The 17,966-nt window shown below is 47.7% G+C and overlaps 1 protein-coding gene across 1 annotated transcript in view; it reads right to left on the reverse strand.

Moving 5' to 3' along the window:
- TAF1B (TATA-box binding protein associated factor, RNA polymerase I subunit B) overlaps positions 1-17,966 on the reverse strand; it is a 913,471-nt gene that overhangs the window by 454,968 nt on the left and 440,537 nt on the right. The window lies entirely within an intron of this gene.

Genomic DNA, 17,966 nt, shown 5'->3' on the forward strand with positions numbered 1-17,966 from the left:
TAGCTATCCCGAAGGCACTTGTTCCTAAATAATATGTGCATTAAAAAAAAACATCATTGACAGGATGCTGGGTGAAATAATGAGTTCAATCAACTAACACGTGGGTTATCTATGAAAACATAAAAGCCACATACATATAAGATGTAAAACATTTGCCTGAAATTGTGTTTCTTCCAAGTGTGAAACTGTTTTTCAACTCTTGGCTTAGTAAAATGAAAGAAAGGTCAGTAAAATAAAAAAACCTCACCCATACATGTTCAAGACCAATGCCAATCTTGTACAGTTTTAAGGCGAGTCAGGCATGAGGCCAAATTTGTCAATGGACGTTTTAGCATCCCAAAGACAATGTACTTCAACTATATGTAATTACTTTTTTAACTCGCCACACCGGACAAGATACAGTGAAGTCCAACATTAGTAAGTTCCATTTTGCTTTGCAATTTGCTCTCGACATATTCACTCACTTCCCTCCGGTCCATGCCTATTTAAGTTATATTTGTAAGCTTTATCGCTGATTTTTCATGCTGCTTATACGCGTCTGCCCTGAAGAAGAAAAGTAAAATCTTAACAGAAGTACAGCCTGCGCCATGAATGCTACATTTATTCATGGTGCAACACAGGTGAGGGAGAACACCGAGAAAACCTAAGAGATGCCACTGGGAACAGACCACAGAAAATCCCTCCGAGGCTTACTAAGCTTCACCCCACTGAATAAACCCAGGACGGCATGATGGACTTTGTACAACTCCCATATTTCTCAACAACAGATCTTTGCACCAAATTTAGCCGGTATGCAGCATTACGCTACCGGTACGGAAGCAGAATCCAGGTAGGCACCGTAGACAAAATCTTCAGGGAATTAACCACTGGCTTTTATTTTAACCAGCGATGATGTAGTAGATTCATGAATAATGTAAATTATCATAAATACTAGTAACTCCTCCCTACTAGATGCGATCAAGGCTCTCAATTGCAGGTTCCAGAAGCTAGAACTCAAGTGAGGGTAATACAAATGCTTGCTCACAGCGGGCTGACACTTGACACTCTCAATCTGAAGTTGGACTTATGGGCAAGCAAAAACAAGGGCGCAACGCCGCAGTAGACAGCGCTATAATTGACAAGCTAACCACACTGCCGGAACAATTATCCACACTAATAAATTATGGGCACTATGCACTAATTCCCACCCACTTCGAGTTCAGCACAATGGAGGTTAAGGAAACTTCAGGTAAGGGCAGAACAAGAAGCCCTGAAGCGCGTTCGGTCGCCATAGCTACAGGTGCACAAATGGGCATCAGAAATCAAGCTGAAAGGCTTAGCGATATCAGCGAGAAGACAAAACATGTCAACACAACGTCACCCACACACTTGAGCCCTGAGGGAATCAAGCATGTGCAACAAGAGGAGCAGGCACTTAATAATGCCAGTTCTGTTGTGAGCATAGTGGAAGTGTCATTGTCAAGTGACCATGCAAGAGAGACCACATCAGAAGGCATGAATTCCCAAGCATTTCTTAAACGTTCTTTTCATTTAAATCAGCAGCTCTGATTTTCACCCCAGAATTTAAGACGAGAGGGCCTTGGAATACTTTAAATAGGACTAACATCATACACCTCTTTTATAACATTCCTTTACTTTCCTATCTTACATCAGGGCACCTGATATCAGTGAAATTCATTAACTATTCCTGGATCAATCATAGAAAGTCCACATTGACAGAGTGGTCTGACATCGCAGATGCCAAAAATGTCATTACAGAAACCAAGCAATTCAAGGAGTGGGGTATCCTCATCAAAAAGCCAGCGATGGAAAAATATCCCTGCATCCTGTCAGAGAGGCAACATGCCTGGGCACAGTACATAGCAGAAAGTAGCATCCTGAGAGGAACAAAGCAAAAAATACCCCAGTCTTGGGGAAAAAGATCACACTACATTGACAAGATGTAGTCAGCTGAGGGGAGGGCGTGTGGGCTGATGAAGTCTGCGATGTCTTCGCTGAATTGTGTGCGGGGTCCTGGGGGTCTGTAGATGAGGGTGCCTCTGAGAGTGGTCTTGGGGTCGGTGTGTATCTGGAAGTGAAGATGTTCGGCGGCTGTGAGGGTGTCATCGGAGTTGGTTGTGATGCGGATGGTGTTCTTGTGGACGATGGCGATGCCTCCTCCTGTCTGGTTGATGCGGTCCCTCCGGGTGATCTTGTATCCGTCCGGGATGGCGATGGCGATGTCGGGCGCTGAGGAGGCGTTCGTCCAGGTTTCCGTGAGGAAGGCGACGTCTGGAGATGTGGTGTCGAGCAGGTTCCATAGTTCCACAGCATGTCTGTGGACGGAGCGGGTGTTGAGCAGGATGCACTTCAGGTGGTTGCTGCTGGTGCTCGGCTTGACGGGTGTGGTGCAGGTCCGGATGCATGAGAACTTGCAGGATTGGCAGGTGAAGCGTCCATGGGTATGTCCTGGGGTGGCTCGGTGGCAGCCGGGGATCCGGCCGGTGTTGAGTGCGTTGAGGGTTGCTCTGTCGTAGGTCTGGCGGGTGGGGTGGCATCTGCGGGGGCCAGGGGGTCTGGCGCTGGGCGTGGTCCAGGCGCGGACGGGCGCAGACGGGCGCAGACGGGCGCAGACGGGCTTGCCTTTGGCGTGCTTTCGGCGCGCAATCGGCGCGCCCGCTGCGCGTACGTGCGGACTCTGCCATAAATGGAGAGTGGGGGGGCGGAGCGAGGGAGAAGCAGCTGGGAGGAGGGAGCGGGATGGCAAGTGGGGCGGAGAGCGGTGCGGTGATGCTAGAGGGAACGGGGGTGGGGCCGCGGGGGTGGGGCCACGTGGGAGCAGCGCAGGGAGCGGGAAGCGGGGTGGAGCAGCGGGAGAAAAATGGCGGTGGAGGCGCAAACACAATCAGCGGCACAACAGTGGACGATAAAAACAATTACAGGCACAATACTGGAGAACGAGATCAGGGGGCAGATACAATACTTGCACAACACTGTGGAGCGAGAACAGGGGCACAACAGTTGATGATAAAAACGATAAAAACAATTACAGGCACAATACTGGAGGACGAGATCAGGGGGCAGATACAATACTGGCACAACACTGCAGAGCGAGAACAGGGGCACAAGAGTGGACGATAAAAACGATAAAAACAATTACCGGCACAATACCGGAGAACGATATCAGGGGGCAGATACAATACTGGCAGCGGCGGCGGCAAGCGGAGACCGGGCACACTCAGGATGGGCCACGCGGCGGGTGGAGCGACCGGCACTGACCAGGTCAGGTCAGGTCACAGCTCCCCGCCTCGCGGACACCACCTTAAGTTTCCCGTGGGAGGGAGGAGCAGCTGGGAGGCGGGAGCGGAGTGGCGAATGGTGAGGGGAGCGGTGCGGTGATGCCGGAGGGAACGGGGTTGGGGCCGCGGGGAGCAGCGGCAGGGAGCGGGGAGGAGCAGCGGGAGAAAAACGGCGGTGGAGGCACAAACACAATCAGGGGCACAACAGTGGACGATAAAAACAATTACAGGCACAATACTGGAGAACGAGATCAGGGGGCAGATACAATACTGGCACAACACTGCGGAGCGAGAACAGGGGCACAACAGTTGACGATAAAAACGATAAAAACAATTACAGGCACAATACTGGAGGACGAGATCAGGGGGCAGATACAATACTGGCACAACACTGCGGAGCGAGAACAGGGGCACAAGAGTTGACGATAAAAACGATAAAAACAATTACCGGCACAATACTGGAGAACGAGATCAGGGGGCAGATACAATACTGGCAGCGGCGGCAGCAAGCGGAGACCGGGCACACTCAGGATGGGCCACGCGGCGGGTGGAGCGACCGGCACTATCCATTGTGGTCAACGTGAGTGCGATGACACAGAAGAAACTACCTGGCTGGCCAACTACTACCAAGCAACGTTGGCCCACTAACAAAAAGCGTCAAATGGGGCTCAGTTAACATAGCCAGGTATTCACCCTAGAAATCAGCCATCATTCCCCCAGCCTAGGAACACAAATTTAACCTTGTTGAGAAACATAGCGAGACAATAGTAAAAAAGCTACACGCTGCCCTACATCTTACAAGCACAAAAATCAACAAAGTGTGCCCATAAGAGTAAGACCCTTCTCTCACTTTGAGAACAAAGAATTCAAGGAGAGCAAAAGGATGTGCCGCCTCTCAGAGTTCCTTCATAGAAGAGGAAAGGACTGCAACACGGAAAGTTAGCTAAAAGACAAAAGGAAAAAACACAAAAAATTAGTATGGCTCTAAAGAAATGGAGGAAAAAAGGAAATACCCATACTCCCTGCTAGCACCCAGCACGACTAGGGAATTCTGGGGTTACGTCAACAGCCTGGCAAACCCAACTATCAGCAAGGACAACACGGTTCCAGCCAACAAATGGACTGCTCACATATCCAACCTTAATGTAGACCTTGCTACCACAAGGGCCACCATCAAGAAATCAGTGGCTGATGCCCTAGACGGCTTGGAGGAGAACCCAATTGTAATCTCCAAAAAAGAGACGTGAAGGATCCTGAAGAGCATCTGGAAAGATGGAGCCCCGGGACTAAACGGCTTACCTGGGAGCATCTTTAAGGACAATCGGAAATTCTGGCCACCCTACATGCATAGCTTAACAAATGCATTTTTTGTCTGCCATCCTGGAATCATGGAACGGCTCCATTTTGCATCCAATTCATAACAAGCATTTACAATGCAACGGTCTCGCCTTCGGAAAAGTTAGAGCTATTGGCATTGTAAATGACAAACTTTTTATTTATGTGTTGGTTTTGAAAACAGATAAATAAATGGCATTGTCATTTACAATCCCAATAGCTTAATCTCTCGCAAATACGAGACCTATTGCATTTGCACCACACCCACAGAGCCACACACACACAGAGCTATACACACACACACAAACACACACACACACAGAGCCACACACACACACACAGAAAGCCACACACACACACACAGAGCCACACAAACACACACAGAGCCACACACACACACAGAGAGCCACACACACACACAGAGAGCCACACACACAGCTACACACACACAGAGCCACACACACACACAGAGCCACACACACGCAGAGCAACACACACACACACAGAGCAACACACACACACACAGAGCCACACACACAGACACACAAAGCCACACACACAGACACACAAAGCCACACACACACACAGACACACAGAGCCACACACACACACAGACACACAGAGCCACACACAGAGCCACACATACACAGAGCCACACACACTCACACACAGAGCCACACACACACACTGAAACACACACACACACAGAGCCACATACACACACACACACACAGAGCAACACACACACACAGAGCCAGACAAACAGACACACAGAGCCACACACACAGACACACAGAGCCACACACAGACACACAGAGCCACACACAGAGCCACACACACACAGAGCCACACACACACAGAGCCACACACACACACTGAAACGCACACAGTGCCACATACACACACACACACACAGAGACCAACAAACACCCCCACTCCTCCGACCAGACTGTTTGGTGCATTTCATTTTTAGGAACTGGGGGGGAGGGGGGAGAGAGAGAGAGAGAGAGAGACTGTTTTCTTTACCCCTTCTGTCGCTAGTTCGTTACAACTTTCATTCACGCCTTCAATCGGATTAAAGACATTGTTTTTATTGACTTGGCTCCTCTGCCGAAGTTATTGATTGGTACCTCTCGGATTATACATTTAAATGTTATCCTTGCATTCTGAATTTGACAGGTTCTGCTCTCGCATCTTAGTAAAATACTTTACATCTGAGCGAACTATCTCGGCGCTTTAGAAAACAAACAAAACAAGGAAGTAGAAAGGCCATGAGAAAACAGGGTTGGGGAGAGTTTGCTACCATGGTAACACCTCCTGTCTCAAATGTGGTGAGCTGGGAAATTAGAAACAAGGCTGCTCTAATCAACCTCCTAGCATGCAAAATATGCATGAACAACCAAACTAAGTTTACTTCCATGATGAGCGGTCACTTTGGGTTTTTAACTGTCCCACTTTGCCAGGTCTTTCCAGGCAGTGATGGACAGGAAAAAAAGAGATCATAAAGTCAACCCTAAATAGGGCAGATTGTTTAATAACCTTCCTCCGACGGCTCCTACTAAGTTGGCCCGTCGACTGAATATTTCCAGCAACCTATTTCGACATGAGGCGGGCAGACAGAGTCTGGCTAAGTCCCTGTCTTCTGAAGTCTAAATCGAGCCTCAGTTACAAAGAAAGTGTCATCATTTTTGCTGAGACAAAATAAGCCCTCCGGAGTTGTTCCAGACTTTGGGCTTCTATAGCTACAAAGGTATTTCCTTACTTCCTGAAAGTACTCCCACAAAAAATGAACCCAATGTGAAGGGGTTATTGGCGATAGACACAGCTCCTTAGTGACATTGATCAATGGCCAGAGACAATCATTGTATGATCTGATGAGGTACTAGTGAATACCCATTGGGACCGGCACCTGTCCAGTGCTGCTATGACGGCTACAGGTGTGGCTGGGAGTCATGGATACAGGGATCTGCAGGAGTCACAGTAAGTTGCACAATGACATAGGATATCTGAGAGACCAACAGCAGGCAACAACCTCCAAAGGATCACATCCCTCTTAAAAGAATGACAGCATCCCAAAACTAAGTCAAAATGAAAAGCTGTGGATCTAGACATGTCAAAGAAAGTGGGAGGATTTAGCACAAGGCTGGATGAATGAGAGGACAGAGAAAGTCTATTACAGATCGGGAAACATAACACACGTCTCGTAGGACAGTGCTGGTAACTGCACCACTGACAGTATGGTTATGATCACAGGTAACCGTGAAACAGGTCTTTATCACACAGTAGCCCTAACGGTCCAGACATGAGTTTATGCCATCAGTTCAGGTAGAGACATTTCTCAATTAGCAATTCCAGTATTGGTATTTTATTCAGCAGAGAATGCATTCCATCGACCAAAATCCGTAGAGAGAGTCACCTTTAGTATAGGCACATCATTTAATAACACAAATAGTCACCTCGTCTCACCCTGCGGATGCGTCCCTTGCTCTTATTTAATCATCTAGACATGGCAGCCGCCCAAGGCTAAGATCCGAATTTCTGTACCCTTCCTGCTATAACATGCAGATAAGGTCTGCCCAATAACATCTTCTTGTCCTATTGCAGCTGAAATTCACCTGTGATCCGAACCTGTGATTCATCGTTAGTAATCACAGGTCCATGCTGTGCCTCATCTACCCTGACTTTATTGGACAGAGTTCACTAGCTGAGAAGAAAACAAGGCAACATCATACCCCATGCCTGGGCTCACTGTTATCTTGCATTTCATATTTATCTGTGTCTCGCATCTGCTTCTCAGCTGCTTATTTCCTGTACCGAACCAGCCTAGCGTTATCAGTCAGCCTGTCTGACTGATATCTACAAGACACCTCTCATCACGCTGCGCGTGCCATCCTACGCCTCCGACATCCTACTGCTTCCAAGATGTCTGCCGCGAGGTGTTGACGAGGACACCTGTGGGAATGTCGCAGCTCTTGTTGCAGGCCCAACAACTGCAAATGGAGGCTCTTTACTATGCCTGGCAGTGGCGCGGGAAGCCCAGGGGGCATATCCGCTGCCAAGAGCGCTGCACTGCAACAGAGACAGAGCAGTGTGATGAATAACCTTCAGTGTGATCTGGGTAAACAGCAATTGTTCCCGGCTCCGACAAGAAAGACAAATGACATGGAGATTAAAGTGTGCTTTGTAAATCTATTATGCACCCAGACAGTGCATGTGCATCTCTTGCCTCTGGAACAATAGGGGCCACGCCCACCCTGCTCTGCTTCTGTCGCTGTGGATTTTCATCAAAGGGGATTTATGTAAGAAATTATGTCAGAAGGCAGACTCCTCAGCATATGCCGGGGGAACTAAGATTATTAGTGGGTGCAATTGTCTTCATGTTGCGCAAGATGTACCAGGACAGAAAAAAAGACACGTCAGTTCAAAAGGAGGGATGAAAAAGACATGCTGGCATGTGGAACCTGAGGCACACACCGGTCCTGTCACAGGGCTGCACTATTTGGAGAACCGCAGCGCGACAGGGCCAGTCCTTTGCCTCTCATCCAGGTACGGTGGGTGTGCATAAGTGAGAGTGCAACAGCTTCACTCCTAACACCAGGCAACTCACGATAGGGGGCAAGGCAGGAAACCAACAACTCTTCCTCTAGGGAGGTACGACAATGCAAGACCGATGATGACAGGGGTGGTGCTGTTGTGTGATTGGCTGGCCTTGCGTGCATTACAGTTAACTTAATTGTAATTTAATTTATATAGCGCTTACTACCCCTGATGAGGAGTTGAAGTGCTTTTTCGGTGAGTAGCACCCTACTCCGGAACCCAAAGAGGATTAATGGTGAATTAGTATAGGGGGATAGGAAATTAATTTGAGTAGTGGACATGTGAGTTTGTTATTTGAATTGAAAAAGGATAGTGGAGGGATAGAAGAGGGAACGGTTAGCATTTATATAGTGCTTGCTACCCCTGAAAATCACCATGTGCCTAAAAAAAAAATGAATGTGTCCTTGTGTAATGTATATGGGGCTCCGGTAAAGCGCTCGAATATCTTTGGGTAGAGATTTTGCTATATAAAACTCAACAAAAAAAAATAATAACTAAAGGAATGAACAGAACTCTCTAATAGGAGTTAGCCTATGTTCAGCATTGAAGTCAAGAGCTGGTGCTACCCAGCCAGGGTCGGACTGGCCGTAGCGGACACCGGGCATTTCCCCAGTGGGCCGCCAGGGTCTGGGCCGATTTTGGGCCCCGAGGGCCATTTTTGTTACAGGGACGTTTTTGCAGCATAGCTGCAAAATCGGGCCCTGTAACAAAATCGGCAGAAAACCGCCCTTGCAAACAGCTCGGCCACTCCCCCAACCCCAGGGGGGGCGGCCGAGATCCTTGCCAGAGCCGGTTTTGGTTCCCAGTCCGGCCCTGTACCCAGCCACGTACCACATGGGTGGAACAAACCTGACATCATGCAGAAAGCGAGGGACCCTGAAACGCCAGGACCCCAGCCTCACATGTTATGTTATGTTAGTATGAATTTGTAGAGAGCAAGTTCACCCCAGGGTTTCTTGGCGCTGTGTACCGCTGGGGAACCCGTCCTGGCTTTCCCTGTGAGATGGTCCCTATTGGGCACCCCCAAGGTGAAACCAGGCATCCCCGGCAGCGAGGGGGCCGTTGTGGAGATTAAGCAAGCTATTGCCAAGAGTTGCAGCGTGGGACCCATGGTTAGAGAGGCACCGAGGCGAGATTTATCGAGCCCGCTGACATTGGTTCCGTACCCTGCAGCGTCGGGAATTGAACCCTGGTCCCGGGCCGACCTCTGCTTCTGGGTCTGCCGCCTCTAACCGGTGAGCCACACTTCTCCACATGACGAATGAGACCAAAGGCAACAATGTCTGGATGGCCCGGCAGCAGGCCTCACCGAGCTAAGGGCAGGCAGATTCACCAAGGATCTCAGCCTCAAGCAGCTCCTTATTGAGGAGTGCACTGAAGAACAAAGGGTGGGCAGGAGTTGTTGTACTCCGGGTGTTGATCTTCGGTGGGCAGCAAACTGACAATGTGCAGTGAATCGCCATAAACAGCTGCTGACCTCATGAACACTGGACAGAGCTTAGTTCCTAGAGCCAGTTCCTATCTTTCTATTTTGTCCCACAGCCATGGTGACACTCTGAGCATTCACTGAGATCCCAGGTATAGCTTGATACTTAGGTGGATCAAGGGTGGACATGGGGGGACTGACCCGACACATGCTTCCAAGATAACCCGCTGCCTCAATGATTTCTTAAATACCTTACACAGTAAGTGCAAGAAGCAGAGCAAGACAGTGGTTGCAGGGTGCGTAACCTCCATGCAATGCATAGCATCCAGGCATGGTGCAATCCTACACAGCAGAAATGGGGAGTTTGATTCCTGAGTTTACTGACACTAAACTTTGCCAACCCGAAGCAGTGGCCTCTTGTCTTTGGAGCAACTTTAAGAGATGGAAGCCCCTGAATGGTCACTGGCAGCTGGCACCACAGCAGTCCCACTCCATGACATTCGCAGATATGTCAGAGACCTCGTCCGCAGTCAGAGACAAAAGCAAAGTGAAGAGGCAGTAAGCGTAGAGAGTGCCAGGAGTCATAAAAATGGCATGTGCCACCTGACACGTGTTAAGAACCAGCTAACACGACCAACAAATGCCATGCTAGCCTATTAGTTTTGGTGAGATATTCCACAGGGACTTAACCTCTGCTGTGGAGCAAAGCCAGGTATTTTAGACAGACCAGAGTAGAGCACTCTTGAAGCCCTTAACAGTCTGCCCACCAGTGGCGAACAGTGTCAGGATCCAAACAGGGGGGCCAGGTCCCAGCCTTACAGAAAGAAACAGGCAAACAGTGTTGCTGCTTCAGTGATGGGGTAAAGCTTTCTGGTTTTCCCTAGTCAGATGCCATCTCAACACATACCAGGATGCATAAGCCATCTGGGGGCCCGTTTCCCTGGTGGACCTGAATCAGTCCACAATAAGGTATCACATCTCAGAGACTCTTTGGTATGGGAAAGAGTTGAGCTGCCACTGCTGAAGGACAGTAGTATCATGCTAGCACCACAATATGTTTGAAAGGATGGTTCATACTGAGATACACCTAAGGCAGGTGTGCCTCGTGTGAACAAGGACAAAACAGGAGCTCTTGCACCAGACTAATGACTGGGCCAAAGAAGACTGAGCCCCTACAGGATGCAGGCCTACCATTGCCATTGTGCTCCAGCCTATCAGATTTAGATATACCGTACACAGTTAACATGCTGCTAACAGAACCAGATCAGATGTCGTATCGCACGCAGTTCAGCTGAATGAATTGAGGGCAACACAGTTGAAATACACAGGGAAAGCATTGCCCCTCCTCAGAGCTCTGGAAGGCTAGAAATGCTGCATAAGAGACAGTCCTGTAAAATGCTGGCTCTGTGTGGATTACTTTGATCAGTGCATTGAACATAACCTGGTGTCTGTAGATAGGTCCACTGCCTTGAAACTAGGATGTTAAAGTATAACTGGAGCACTGCGACATGTGTACATAGTGTGGAATAGGCTGGTGGACTGCTTGCTTAAGTACTGGGGACACCAGCTAGTTGATTTTTACATTTTTGTACTATTTTAGTTCTAGAGACCTCCAGTTTGTGAGACCCATAGTAAGTGCCCTGGGTTTGGAGTGATTGTTTGGACTGGTGCTGAAACATGTATACAGTAGGCCTCCGCCTTTTTGTGTGATAGGGTGTTATATCAAACGTGAATGCGGCCCAAAAAACAACTAATTTAGAGACCACCTTACAGGATGGATGGATGGATGAATGAATAAATACATGCAGCCACAGGAGTAAGTCTTCATGATTGACAAAGCGAAGACAGTCTTACATGGTATAACTCTGTTATGGGGTAAAGCAGTTACATGAAGCCTCATCTCCTGATACAATGGCCACTTCATCAGCTAAACCGTGCTCACCCTAGATAAATCCACTCCGGGCGGTATTGGTGATACTCACAGGGGCAACCAGAATCTGAGTGACTAAGAATGCCATGGCCCTGTCCTCTGGAAAGTAGGGTGGCGTGAACATTGCTACTGCGACAGAGCTTGGAGGCAAGGCTTGGGTTGCTCCCTTAAGGAAGTACCCGTCCTAGACACCCGACAACACTAACGCTGGGGTGAGAAGGGTCTCTGCAGTGGAGCAAGCGAGATTTTGAGTCTGGTTTTCCATGTGTCCCTCAGTTTATGCCAGCAGGTGTAGCATCTGAGAGTCAATAGGGTGCAAGAAACAGTTTGTGGAATGGCAGGTGCGTCATGCAACGCCTGCACCTAAATGAGTTCCTTTAATGTGTGGGCCCTTTTTTCTCTTCACTCCCATGTAAAGTGGATGCACTCAACGATTTAACTTGTAGGAAGACCAGAAATGGTGTCTGCACACACCAAACATTCAGCACGCTAATGACCTTCCTTACTCTGCTCTTCCCAAAAAACACTCATCTTTACAGGAAAAGGCTGCGCCTATGACCGGCATTGCCACTAAAGGGCTGCCAAGCGCTACATTTTCATAAACATAATGCATAGAAAGTGTGATACCAATACCTTCGGGTCGAGCCCGAGTTGTATAAATCTGTAACAAAAAAAATCTGCCAGGACAGCTGGCACCGGAATCCGACTGAGTCAAGCACTTCCAATCCTCGGAGGGAGAATGTCGTGCAAATGGAAAGTACAGGCATTGACATAAATATAGGTAGCCATCCTCCTCGAAATATGTTTTTTACCTTCCAGCAACGGGGGGAAATTGTCTAAGAATCAGAACAGCGCACGTTTCATATCTGTCCAAAAGTGCGCGCGTGAACATTTTAAAATGCGCTGGCCGCATCTTTTGGCTGACCTGTGATCTCAGTCACACATTCCTCAGCATAATCACAGCCTCCACAGACCGAGCCATCCATTTAAGACCTATGCAACAGCAGAGGCTTTGATCTTGACAGGAAAAGAACACCAAAAAGCATCGGCTGTGAAAGCCCTTCTCGGAACAAGAGGAAAAGCAATCAGACTCTGGATTGTGATCTCAGAAGGCAGAGCACTCTTTGGCCATTTGATGGACAGTGATTAGCAGGGAAACCACTCAGCATGGAGGCCGTGAGCGAGGGGAAGGAGAAGAGCTCGAGCGCGGCGGAGCTTGCAGCAGCGCGCGCGGGAGAAGCAGAGGGGAGCGTGGGATGCGCGTGACCGCGGCACTGAGTCTCGGGTTCTTTACCACGTCACAGGGGAACAGAGGAGCTGACCAATTAGCGTGAACAAAGGAGTTGTCAGAAGTGTGGCTGGCGGGGCCAAGATATCACCCCACCTGGCAGGTGGCCGAAGGAAGAACTAGGCTTTCCCGCACATAATGCAGTTAAGCTCCATTTCGTGATCTATCACTGCTCATCCGGTGCCAGTGGCGTAACGAAACTTGGGGGGGCCCCCCTGCAAAGTGCATGGCGGGGGCCCCCATGCTCCCGGACCCAGTCAGGAGCTCTCAGGCCCACCCGTGTACAGTGCCAGCGGGGGCGCCCTGGAACTCGGGCCCCCGCACTGCAGGGTCCATTGTTACACCAGAGCGAAACTCCAGCCTCACATCAATAACTAAACTCCATCTGTAAACCAAGGATGAGCTCCATCTCGCTCTGTGCACTGGCCTCCGGTCTCAAACTGACAACCGGCCTTCAGTCTCACACTAAGGACGAATGTCCAAATGCAGCCAAAGTTGTGGCTCCACCCTCATACCAAGTACTGGGCTCCAGTGTCACAAGCTAAGCTAGTTGCAATTTACTGTGAGGACAAAGATCCTACCTCATACCTTGGGTCTGGTGAAGAGCTTTGGGTTACAGACAAACTCTGCATGGCTTTCTACCCAAACCTCTTTTGATCTGTCCCTCTCTGGTTCTCCTTATTGAGACGCGACTCCTTTTCTGTGTTCCACCAGCTTTCCCTCTCTAGTCGTCGCATGCACCAACTTGACCACTTACGCTTTTTTCTTAGTGATTAAATGACAACACATCCCTTATAGCTATGGGGTGAGAACTTATGCTTCTTGAACGGATCTCCGCTTTTGGTCATTTTCATCTAGTAACACAGTATTTACTCAATAAGGGTGTGGACTGTCATCCCCCATGGCCAGGATGAGGCAAGCTAGATCCTGGCATCAAATAATCAAGTTGGCTCAAAATTGAAGAGAGATAGCCAGATGCCCTGATCCCTCATGCCTTCTTGTGCCACTCTGATATGGATCCTCTCCAAGATCCACCTACATCGGTTTGATGTTTGCTCTGGTTTGAATCTGGAGCAAATAAAAATGGCACCTCTGGATAATCGACATCTCCTGGTGTTCGGTCCAGATTAACATAACGAAAATGAAGAGACTGGTAAATCTGCGCTACGGGTGTGACATGTCTGAGGGGTCTTTCTCTTGCCTTCTAAAGGCATTAAATGGAAAAATAAAACAAATATGACTGTTTGACCGAGATTGCAAATAAACAGTTCAAGACCATTGTGCCTTTATTTCAGAACTAGTTTCTCTCTTCTAATTAATATAACCTGTGCATAATTCTTTTGCAATCTGACCAGTATAATGGGGGCTTTCAAAAGTAACAAAAAATTAATGTAATTCTTTTTTGGGAAATGTAAAACATAATTTCCTCTTGGATATGACAACTTTGCGTGAATGGATGTGTTTTTGGAAATATAAAATACAGTTTTCTCCTCAGTTATGACTGTGTGTTTAGATACATGTATGTATGTGGTCGGTGTGTGTGTGTGTGCGTGTATTTGTGTGTGTGATATGTCTCAGGTCAAAGAACTGCAAGTTCCCTTTGCCCTTGACCAGGGCCACTAGAATTATGATGCGAGGAGTATCAAATTAGGTCACCTGGTTCATTAAATAAAGTGGTCACAAAAGGCAAAATATGCATTATGCAGTAACATTCTGTGGCTGTGTTGTTTTGCCATTTCAATACATACTAATACTTCAGTAGTATCAGTTTAACTGTGTGATACCAGAAAATCGTATAACATAAATATTATGTGGTAAAGAGCATTTATAAAAAAATATTACCCCACTGGAGTTAATAATAGAATGCACACCCGAGGGGATGATATTTTTGTAATGGGACAATATTTTTGTAAATGATATTTAGAACACAATATTTCTGTCCAGTGATATTTGTGTTCAAGATGGTCTGACATACAACTGTGGGATATGAATAAACAAACCAGCAAAAGAAAGGTGACCAGTTTACCTTTGCAAGGTGTCTTTAACTGCAGGGCAGCCTATGTGACACAGTTTGGTCACTTCTAAATCTTTTGAGCTAGAAATTTTTTTTTTTTTGTTGAAATTATGCAACGTATCATAGATTCTGAACAAGCTCATTTTGCAGAAAGTGCTTCGCATAGGAATTGCAATTGCATATTTCCAGCCGCACTTGCTTTGACCGGTGCTTGAAATGGTGGGAGAGAAGTGCAGATTTTAACAACCTTAGAGTGCTCTTGTCCCACTTAGAAGTGCTGGCACTCTCCCATTGATAGCAATGGGACTTTCTTGAGAGTGCAGGTTCTCGGCCTATCAAATAAAGTGCAGGCACTCGGAACCGCACAGTGCTTCCCCATCCACAGCACTGCCTTTGGATTTATAGCCTTCTGGGTGTGCGATCGGTGTCCCTAAGAGTGGGACATGTTCCGCTCAGTTCCCTGGGGGGCATAGAATCGGGGATGCTCTCCCCACCGCCAACCCCATCCACACACTCAAGTAGTGTTTATGTATGTAAGGTTATTTGTAAGCCTGGCTGTCAGTACTAATCTGTAATAACAAACATTTTAATATTTGTTACGTTATTTTTCTTTTAATTAAAAACATTTTGTTCCCATGACTACAGGATTATTTTACGTTGAATTAGGGTATGGCGTAGGTGTGCACAATTCATGTTTCAAAGTCAGGTCTCGCTACGCCCCTAGAGATGTGGGATGCAGGCACTATGCAATCTATAGTGGGGACCTCCCCCACATTTTCTTCGGTTTGTACATTTCTCAGTCATTTTCACAAAAATGTTTATGGTTCCCTCACATTCTCAGACACAAATTGTTCGTAGGAGGAGGAGACGTAGTACAATGGAAGGCTATTTGCATCTTCGACATTTCACAACATGAGAATAAAATCCAAACAGCAAATGACGCACAAAACAAGGTTCTTGGTTGAAATATGTCAAGAATGGGGCTGGGCTGTAGCGACATCGGTTATTTTCCCAGAAACACAACTAATTCTGAAAGTCTGGGAGGGCTGACCTGGAGTCAGCCATCTCTCACTAGGCACCAGATTATTCTATCCCCTGGGGCCCAAACCCCACTAATGATTAATGTATCAGGAATCATTGGTTTTATCCCGACCTGCCACTGGCTGAAGGGAAAAGCAAAGGTGCCCCTTTGTAGTGTGTGCCAAAGAGGACGGATCTACTAGGGACGGTGCAGCACACAAAGAAAAAAACTTCTAATCTCTGGGATCTGAGTAAGATTGCTCATGTGTGACATTTGGATAATTTCAGTGTAATTATGAGTGACATTCAACGGCTATGAGTGACACTATCTCCAACACCACTGGCCAGAGTCACCCGATCCTCAAGGGCGCAGCCCAAACATAGCTGCCAACTTTTCATTACACACGAGTGAAATGTCTATGTTTCAAGACACCTATGAGTGACATATTCACATCTCATGTGCTGCACCTTATCTCTAGCAGTGGATTACGAAAATCTTGTTTTAGTAAATGCAGTGTAGTACCTGGATTAAATAAACCACTCACACCTGACATGGGGTACTTTGTGATTTGTGAAGTTGCCCTGTGCACTTTCCCACTGTACCATACCTTCCTCTACTATTTGATAGAAGAATTAAATAAAATGCATTGGTAATCTATACCAAATAACTGTCTTATCTCAGTGTTCGCCCGTATATAAACATTGATCTGCAACTTCGAAATGAATTGTGCAGTAAAAAAATGTTACACTAGTTTGGAATTTAAAAGTGTTGCAACTGATAGCATTAGCAAATCAATGACCACAGTTTTGAGATCTCTAAAGAACTTATATAGAACTTATATAGCTGCCACCAGCCAGTGCCCTGCACATTTATCACCACTCGTTGCCAAATTGTTGTGGCTGGCTGAATGGACAAACATGTGCCCCTGTTCCAGAAACAACGTGATTGGAGGGAAAGAGCTGCGAAGCTGGTGTTTTTTTACTGCAATCAATGACAAGATATGGACAGTTTGGTTGGGGCCCCAGGAGGACAGGGGCACAGCAGGCTTCAAACCAACACCCTGCACTATGACCCTCCCCAAAACAATGTAAGGGGTCGAATGACACAGAATGCACCACTTACTCGTCTGCTGATGGCACGCGCTGCAAAGGAAAACAAAGCTGCCGCCCGCCATTATGTCTACCTGGGGCCAATCTGCGAAGTCCGTGACCATGCTGCTGGACCCCAAAGGTTTAGTGCCTTTGAGTACAACCTGGGTCCATTGGCACTTTTTATTCCGTGGAACATACCTCACCAGATCAAGCCACAAGGCAAATGTACCTGTACTTTGTCTATCCGAACCTCATGCTCACTTTCCTACTTCTTTCCTCTCGTTCCGCTGTTTTTCTTCTCGATTGTTTCACCTCCTTCGAAAGTTTTCTACTCTTGCACTCGTCCTAAGTGGCAACTCCTCCTGCACTTTTAAATCCTGCTCTGTATTTCAACAGCTCTTTTCCGGCACTGCCGTTTTGTTTATTCTTCTGTTTATTCTGAAGAGTGCCGATGCATAATTGTGACTGTGTGGTCTGTTGATAGAGGTGAGCACTGGGCACACACACACGCTCTCACCTCACGAGTTTGTAAAAGGTCACAATTCAGACACGTGCACACTCTTACCTTGAGGTCGTGTCTTTAATACCGTGCGCATGGAACTATAACCTACCTAGAGGCCAGGCTTCAGTGCAACAGGACACGAGTCCACCAGGGGCTGGTTCAAAGGGTTCATTACCAGGCTGGCCTGGCTGGGGGCCTCGTGCAGCCGCGCACCACAACGCGATGAAAGCTACAGCAGAGGCGGGCTTTCTCCGGCAGGCTGAACTGGCTTCCATAGTTAATAAAAAGAGCACGAAACCGCGTACATCCAAGCGGCCTTCAGGGGGCTAGCATTAAATTATGGCCTGCGGCCGCACAATCCCTCTGACGTCACGGGGATGCCTCACACGCGCAATTATAAATGCACAATGCGCATGACAGTGGTTACAGGTCTCCCCGCGCAGACGCGATGTGCGCACGCGCACCATTTAATTTATTAACGAGG

Source organism: Lissotriton helveticus, chromosome 6, assembly GCF_964261635.1.
Source record: "Lissotriton helveticus chromosome 6, aLisHel1.1, whole genome shotgun sequence".
NCBI classification, from domain to species: Eukaryota; Metazoa; Chordata; class Amphibia; order Caudata; family Salamandridae; genus Lissotriton; species Lissotriton helveticus.